This window comes from Sceloporus occidentalis, unplaced genomic scaffold (genome assembly GCF_023333645.1).
Source record: "Sceloporus occidentalis isolate IW3139 unplaced genomic scaffold, rSceOcc1.0.p SCAF_8, whole genome shotgun sequence".
Classification (NCBI taxonomy): Eukaryota; Metazoa; Chordata; class Lepidosauria; order Squamata; family Phrynosomatidae; genus Sceloporus; species Sceloporus occidentalis.
In genome coordinates, this window is record NW_028316988.1 from 2,040,244 (window position 1) to 2,049,497 (window position 9,254).

Below are 9,254 nucleotides of genomic sequence, written 5' to 3' on the forward strand. Positions count from 1 at the left end.
ACTTGGATCAATCTGCGGTGCCAGCGTACGGCTGGATGCCGGTAAAGTAGAAGTTATTTTATTTCAATTTAATTTAATTTAATTTTTAAATTAAATTTCTGTGTATACTTAGAACAAAAGGAAGTAAACATACAAAATGCATAAACATAAGTTGAATCCCATAGCAGTGCGCCATGACAGTTAGAGAGGTGCCAAAAGGGTTTGTTCAATATAAATATATTTATAATATATTATAAATATAAAAAATAATTATAAATATATCATAATTCAAACTCATGCAAACCATGTGGTTCCCAAACTCTGGTCCTTTGGATGTTTTGGACTTCAGCTCCCAGAATTCCTGGCTGCTGGCTAAGCTGAAAGGGCTTCTGGGAGTTGAAGTCCAAAAACCTGTTTTGTAATTTTAATCTGTTTAATTCTTTTTAAGGGGGGTGATATTATGTACATATTGATATACTACTTTTCACACCCCAAAACACTTAGAGGACCAAAGTTTGGGCATCGCTGGTTTAAAGCGACAAACCGTAGTTAAGGCAAACTGTGGTTTATCGTGACTTGTGTTGTGTTTCTCTCGCTGCACGCAGGGGAGTTCCATATCCGCTGGAACCAGTGGCAGCCGTGGGTTTGCATGTGCGACTTGAGCAAGCAGGCTCGGATCCGGCATTTTGTGGTGCGCGAAATCAACGCCACGTTCGCCCCGAAGACCTCCGAGTTTTGGCAGGAGAAGGCCTGCTCCTTGGAGGACTGTGGGACCTGTCTGCCGGAAGAGTGCCCTGGAGACGCCGAAAACGCACGCTCCTTCAGCTTCTTCCAGCGATTCCAGAGCCTATCGTCCCCCAAACCCCACGAGGTGGAGATCCCTCTGCCCCCGGAGACAGACCTCCTCCCGTCGTACGACAGCCTGCCCTCGGTGGACGACGTCAGCCACAGATAGCAAAGGCGGGTGTTTATTTCCCCATGGATGGACTTCAGTGCTCATCATCCACAGACGAAAGGATGGGGGCTGATGGGCATTGTAGTTGGCAAAATCCAAAGTTATGGGAGTCTGATCTGAGCTCTGCCGCATCAGATGTTGCGCATATCTGGATACATCCAAGCAGAGAATGGAGAGATCTGCAAAGAGAGGAGTGATTGCACTGATTTCGCTTTTCACTGATTTCAATTTTTTTTTAACACAGTGATCCAAAATGGCGAACGAGGTTTTTTCCTGCCCTGAGACTATAGACTTATGGTCTATAGGCTATGTTTATGGTCTTCAACCATAAACCATGGTCTATGCGAGTTGCACATTTCTGCGTATCATGCTAAATGATGGTTTGTGCGAGTTGTGCATTTAAATCCAGAATAAAGCGGTGGATTCGAGTCTGACTTGACTGTCGTCTTATTTCCCCCCCCCCCCCAAAGCGTTGGTTTGAGTCCATGTTGTTGTAGTTGTGTGCCTTCAAGTTGTTTCAGACATAGAGCTATGACTGGCTCCCTATTCCCTTCATGTGTTCCTTCCTGATTGGCTGCACTAATTGGTTGGACTGCAACTCCCAGCAGCCTGGAAAGGGATAATGGGGCTGTAGTCTTAGAGGGCCAAAGGATACCCTTTGACTCCTCCAGTGCACTTAATTAGACTAGAGCATCCATAGGTTTTGGGATCCATGAAGGGGCTGTTCTAATTCGTTCAACTGCAACTCCCATCAGCCTAAGCCAACAATAGACAGCCAGGGATTCTGGGGACTGCAGTCTCACCAATCCTTACACTCCTCCCTTGCATTGAATGGGACAAGCATTGTGGCTTTTGGGATCCACAGCTACCCTTGAATGTTTTCTGAATAATAATAATAATAATAACAATCACAATAATACTAATAATAATTAAGCATACACCTTTTAATTGATAAAAGAGAGAGAGAATGGGGGGGTCTTAACCTTTGGAAATGCCAAGCATTGCTGGCCTCAAAGGTTTGGTTTGGCGAAGGGAGACTCAGGTGCATTTAGATGCAACCATCATCATCATCATCACCAACACCTGAATCTCCATAGACTTCGGTTTCATCAACTTCTGGCTCAGGAGAACATTCCTAATACAAGGCTGCCATCTTGTGGCGACTCTAGAGCAATGCAGCCTCTTTGCGTTTCCTACAAAGTCCTTTGGATAGACCTAGAGAGAGAGAGAGGCGCAGGGGTCGAGCAAGAGAACGCTCTAAGGAGAGAGAGGGGGGAGGAGCCTGGAGGGGAGAAGGCGCCCTTTCTGCTGCCGCCAGAGGGCGCTCCAGGACAACAGGGAAAGGGGAGGCGCCCTTAGCGAGGGCAGGGACTGAGCTTGGGACTACAATTCCCATCACCCCCAACCGACCCACATGCCCTTGGCCCTGGACTGCCCTTTATATGTGGTTGTTGTGTACTTTCAGTGTGTTTGTGTGTGTGTGTGTGTGTGTATATATATATATATATATACATATACACACACACACATACATATTAAATTATCTATCTATCTATCTATCTATCTATCTATCTATCTATCTATCTATCTATCTAAACCTTGTGTAATATGAAGGCACACAACAAGAGTGTGTATATATATATATATGTGTGTGTATGTGTAATTTATATCATTAATTGTCGTAGCAATGAGACGCAGAGACAGGAATGGGGGTGCAAAGCTTCTTAGCTGGCCATGTCTTGGCCAGCCCCTTTTATTCACATCAGGGTTACATTAGGTTTACATTATCTCATAGTACATCAGAAGGCAATTTGTGGAATCAGGGACCAATGTGTGTTCAGGAGAATCCTAATTAGCAAAGGGAGCAGGATGTGTACACTGTCTCAGCCGAATCAACATGGGCTTATCCAATTATGGATAAAGCATTGTCAACCAGAAGGCGAGTCATGACCTGGTGGTTTGCCAGCGAGGCCATCACATCCTATTCTGGGTAGACATTGCTATCCTGGGAGGGGGTGCAGCCCCTGGGTCTCCCAGGGAATGCCACAATTAATATTAAAATTATTATTTAATATTATACAATTATACACAATTATATAACATTTTATTTTATATAATTATATAAAGATACATAAATACATACATACATATATATATATATATATATATATAATTTTATAAAAAATATAATTAAAAAATAAAAAGATAAAAATAAATAGAAATAAATAAAATAAAATAAAATAAAAAAATAGACTATGGGTTTGTCATGGGTGCCTTCTTCCTCTCTCCTTTTCCCATCCAAACCCTTGAGGCCAGCAATGCTTGGCATTTCCAAAGGTTATGACCCCCCCTTCTCTCTCTCTTTTATCAATTAAAGGGTGTATGCTTTGTTGTTGTTGTTGTTGTTGTTCTGAAAACATTCAAGGTGAGCTGCAGAAATAACGCAGTTTGAGACCACTTTAAGTACCCTGCCTGGGATTTGTAGTTTATTATGGCTCACAAACACTACAGATCCCAGGATTCCCTAGCATTGAGCCAGGGCAATCTAAACTGGATTAGACTCCTAGGATTTGGGCCTCTGTGAAGTAAAAGGAAGGATTTTTTCCCCAAGGCAGGGAAGCCTAAAAATAATAAGACATGAATAATAATTATAAGGATGATAATAATAATAATAATAATAATAATAATAATAATAGTATCTGAAGGGGAAGCAGGCTGGGTAGTTAAAGTGGTCTCAAACTGGGCTATTTCGACAGCTAACCTTATTTATTTTTATTTATTTATTTTATTATTTATTATTTCTGTTTTTATTTTTTATTTATTTTTACAGTTATATATGATTTTATATACTGAAAAGTCACACTCTCTCAGCCTCAGAGGAGGGCCATGCCAAACTCATATTCTATTTTTATTTTTTATTTTTTATTTTTTATTTATTATCTTATTTATTTATCATTCATTTATTTTTATTATTTTATTTTTATTTATCTTATTATTTATTTATTTATTTATTTTTACAGTTATATATGATTTTATACACTGAAAAGTCACACTCTCTCAGCCTCAGAGTAGGGCCATGCCACACCCATAGTCTATTTTTATTTTTATTATTATTTATTTATTTATTTTAATTTTTTCTATTTATTTCAATTTTATTTTTATCTTTTATTTTTATCTTTTTATCTTTTTAATTATGTTTTTATAAAATTATATATATATATGTATGTATTTATGTATCTTTATATAATTACATAAAATAAAATTTTAAATAATTGTATATAATTTTATAATATTAAATAATAATATTAATGATATAAATTACACACACACACACACACACATATATATATACACACACTCTCTTGTTGTGTGCCTTCATATTACACAAGGTTTATATATATATATATATATATATATATATATAATTTAATATGTATGTTTGTGTGTATATATACACACACAAACACACACAAACACACAGAAAGTACACAACAACCACATATAAAGGGCGCTGCAGGGCCAAGGGTACGTGGGTCGGTTGGGGGTGATGGGAATTGTAGTCCCAAGCTCAGTCCCTGCCCTCGCTAAGGGAGCCTCCCCTTTCCCTGTTGTCCTGGAGCGCCCTCTGGCGGCAGCAGAAAGGGCGCCTTCTCCCCTCGAGGCTCCTCCCTCCCTCCCTCTCTTTCTTTAGGTCGACCTCTTGCTCGACCTTTGTGCCTCTCTCTCTCCTTAGAGCGCTCTCTTGCTCGACCACAGCTCCTCTCTCTCTCCTTAGGTCTATCCAAAGGAATTTCGAAGAAGCTCAGAGAGGCTGCATTGCTCTAGAGTCGCCACAAGATGGCAGCCTTGTATTAGGAATGTTCTCCTGAGCCAGAACTTGATCAAACCGAAGACTATGGAGACTCATGGTATTTTCCCATTGGCTCCCCGTTCCTGAGGGGGCGTGGCGTCCTGCTCTTGATCTGTGCCTTCCTCCGCTCCCATTGGCTGCCTATTCCCGAGGGGCGTGGCCTCACCCTTTGCACGTGGAGCATGCACATAATAATCATTTAAAACATGAATGGTTCATTATTCTTATTATTATCTGCCTCTGGGTCCCAGGAGGAATAAGGAACAGAGGCCAGTGGGCTTCCCAAAAGGAGGTTCCCAGGAGTCCGTGGCTTCAGACAGCGGCTCTTTCCCTCTCTCCGTCCTCCATTGAGGCCAGTGCCGCTAGAAAGCCTTACAGCTGGACGGAGGACGAGGAAAGAAAGGTCCCTTGGCTTTGCCAAGCGAGGGATGCCTCTGCGCTTGGCACTTCCTTGTATATCTGTGTGTGGAAGGGGGATGATGGGTCCTGCAGTTCAAGAGGTCTGCTGCTCTGTGTCCCAGTCCAGGGACTTAGCTTTGGACTACAATTCCCATCACTCCCCAACCAACCGACATGCCCCCCCCTCTCTCTAAACTATTGTAGTCATTTAATGTAATATTTATGTATGTTTTTAATTGTCTTGCTTTTTAACGTTGTAAGTCGCCCTGAGTTCCAGTTCTGGGAGAAGGCAAGGATATAATAATAATAATAATAATAATAGTAATAATAATAATAATAGTAATAATAGTAATATATGTATTTATTTTATTTTTATGCCCCAAAAAGGGACACAAGGTGGCTTGCAATATAAAAGCACATTAAAACCATTTTAAAAAAATAAAAAATTAAAATAACCTAATTAAAACAATGTAATGTTAAATATAATACAAATATTATATAAATATAATAATAATAATAGTAATAATAATAATTTATTTTATTTTTATGCCCCAAAAAGGTGGCTTGCAATATAAAAGCACATTAAAACCATTTTTTTAAAAAAAATTAAAAATTAAAATAACCTAATTAAAACAAAGTAATGTTAAAATGTAAGACGTACAAAAGTTAAAACATCATCTAAAAACATGGTTCCTTGAGAGTTTCCTGACTTGGCCTCAGGTTTTGGCACAGAAGCCTCAAGGCCTGGGAGGATCTTGAACTCGCAACCCTGCTAGATGCTCGAGAAGAAGGAGGTTGCTTTCAAACCCATCTCCGCCTTGCCCTTATTATCTTGCATGATGCAAACGAGGGCAATTTTTGGAGGCATGGCGGCGTCCAGACAGTCCTATGCTTCCCTCTATCTACTGATCTGATATTTTCCAGGCTTAACCTGCTTTTCAGAGGCTGCTCAGGCTTCCATAGACTTTAATGCACAGCCTTTGGGATCCCCATACAAAGCAACAAGAGTCATGTGAACCTGGATTTCTGAATCTGGACACAGGCCTGGCTCTGCAGTGGGTCAGATCAATGGAAACTGGTGGCGCCTGTGTCAGTGCGGCCATTGGATGTTGGGTAGGTTTCAACCTGGGCTTTCCATGGTCTCTCCAAGTGGTTGATCTCTATTCCTGAATGGGTCCAGCACTTTGGGGAGCTCCTTGAAAGCCACCCAAGCCCTGGGATGGGTTCATCCATTGTCCCACGGACACGAAGGCCTCCCCTCCACAGAACTGGGCCCCAAAAACTGGAGGCAGGAGGCATTGCATTTCCATTGCATTTTTATTGCATTGATATTTAATCCTGCCTTTCTCCCAAGTTGGGATCGAGATGCTGAGATAAGAAATGAAAGAAGGGGACAAAGGCCCTGGCGAATGAGGGATGGAGGCGGAGAAGGACAGGAAAGGCGAGGAAGACACTGTCTCAACCAGATGGAGAGAGAAGGACCAGAGGTCTCCAAGAACAACTTCGCTCTACAAGGCGGTCAGCACACAGCATTGGGATCCTCGCCTAAACGTCCGACAGCCTCGTCCTCATAGGTATCCTCAATGCCGCGGGACCCACTGCCATTTCCCATCAACGCACTCCATCTGGACCTCGCGATGGGATGGATTCGAACGCCTCCTCGCAGTGAGGATTCGCACTGGAGGCTGTGGGTCGAAAAAGGTGAGGACAGGGTTGAAATTGGGGTATATCTGCCATTATTCTCGGCCAGTTTTCTCCATCAAGAGCCAAGGTAGACCCTTACAAGTGGATTATCACATATCCTCTACTATAAGTTGACCTCATGTATAAGTCGTGGGCACGTTTTGGGGCCAAAACGATGGATTTTGCTATGACCCATGGATAAGTCAAGGGTGAAACTTAGGGGCACATAGCAAAGGATCTAAAGGATGGAGCAAAGCAAAACAATGCCAAAGAACATATCAAATTCCAGCAGACATAACTCTTTGTGCTTACTCTGAAGACTGGATGGATGAGAGAGTAAAAGGGGTCAGTGCTTCACATATTATACTCTTGCTTCCCACCAGGAGATTCTTCTTTTAAATTTACTACTTACATTGACCCATGGATAAGTCATGTCAGGTTTTTTGGGGTCAGTTTTCTTACCTAAATTTCTAGACTTACACATGAGTATATACAATAGGTTAGACAGATTGGTAGGCAGAGGTGAGCATAAGATCGTGCCAGCCTTGAATGCTGGGCTACAACTTCGGAGAGCGGGGTATTTGTGCCGCATCTCCGGGACCCATCCTTAGATATGAACCAAGAGGCAAGACAGTGAGATGATAAGAGTGCAATGCTAGTAAGTCATAGGGCCAAGAAGGCATGAAAAATATGGATAGCAAGACCCAGAGCTTGCAGGACGGAGGAGAAAGAGGCCCTCCAAGATTGCTTTGGCTGCATCTTCCTTTGGAGACTGCTGGCACACTCTTATGCCCACCTCTGCATACCAATATGTCAAATTTCATCCTCTTTTAGGAGGGCACCCAATCTTCCAAACTTCATACACTTTAATGGGGGAACCCCCTGCTTGAAACGCACAACTGTTGGGCTCCCCATACAAATCAACCGGAGCCATGGGAATCTGGATTTGCAAACCACGATGCAGACTTGGCTCCAAAATGGGTCAGATCAGTGGAAACCGGTGGCTTCTGTGTCAATAGGGCAGTTGAACCCAGGGCAGGTTTTAATCTGGGCTTTCCATGGTCTCTCCAAGTGTCCGGTCTTATCCTTGAACTTTGGGGAGCTCCTTGAAAGCTAGCCAAACCTTAGAAGGGATTCATCTTCCATCTCACAGACATGGAAACCTTCCCCATCACCATTCATCATCAGATCTGAATTGGGACAAACTTGGGGCTGAATTCATCTTTTGGAAACAAACTGGGGCATCTATTCCACAATTCTACCTTTTATTTCTCCTGCAAGTTTGCCTCCCAACCCACAAATGGAAGACCCAAAAGGTCGCAACTCACCCATAATGGTGGGGGACCAGTACACGCTTTACTTTCGTCTCTCTTCCTTTCTTCTTTCTTCCCTTCTTCCTGGTCATCTGCGCTGCTCCAGGCCAGTATCAACAGCATTGCCATCAGGCCCAGTTTCCACTCCATGACGGACCCCAGTCAAAGCACCTTTCCTTTTGGACTGACAGAGTAGCTCTTTCAGGCCAAGATGATGATGTTTCCAAAGGGGCCTCTCCAGCCCTCTTTATATTTCCCAGCCTTCCTCCCAAATTAATGGCCCAAATCGGCCACATCTAACATTGGCCTCATTGGTTTCTACTTTGCTGTGATGATTGGGGCCATAAATTTTAAAACAGGACTTAGAAAGAACAGCCAAGGTCCTCCGTCACAGGCTACATTTCCTCTCTCAAAAACTGTGCTCCCATATTTATTTATTTGGGACATTTGGCTTCATAGTAGGATTAAGAGCCAACATGGCATGATGGTTTGAGCAGTAGACTACAACTCTGGGCAGCCAGGGAGCTGGTTATGCTTAGCCTGGAGAAGAGAGGGTTAAGGGGTGATATGATAGCCCTGTTTAAATATTTGAAGGGATGTCATATTGAGGAGGGAGCAAGCTTGTTTTCTGATGCTCCAAACACTAGGACCTGGAGCAATGGATGCAAGCTCCAGGAAAAGAGATTCCACCTCAACATTAGGAAGAACTTCCTGATAGTAAGGGCTGTTCGACGGTGGAAGATGCTGCCTTGGAGGGTGGTGGGATCTCCTCTTTTGGAGGTCTTTAAACAGAGGCCGGATAGCCATCTGTTGGGGATACTTTGATTGAGAGTTCCTGCAAGGCAAGGGGTTGGACTGGATGGCCCTTGAGGTGTCTTCCAACGCTATGATTCTATGACTCTATGAGACTCGACAGACCGCCCCGAAAGGGTTGGCTGGAGGTGCCTGTTTTTGCTTCTGAGAGAACCCGCAGCAACCAAACCACGCAGGTGTCCTTCACACCAAAAATAACCCGCTAAAGGCAGGTTCTTCTTGGTGCGTGCAGCCACCACGGCTGCAGCATAGGCACACTGTT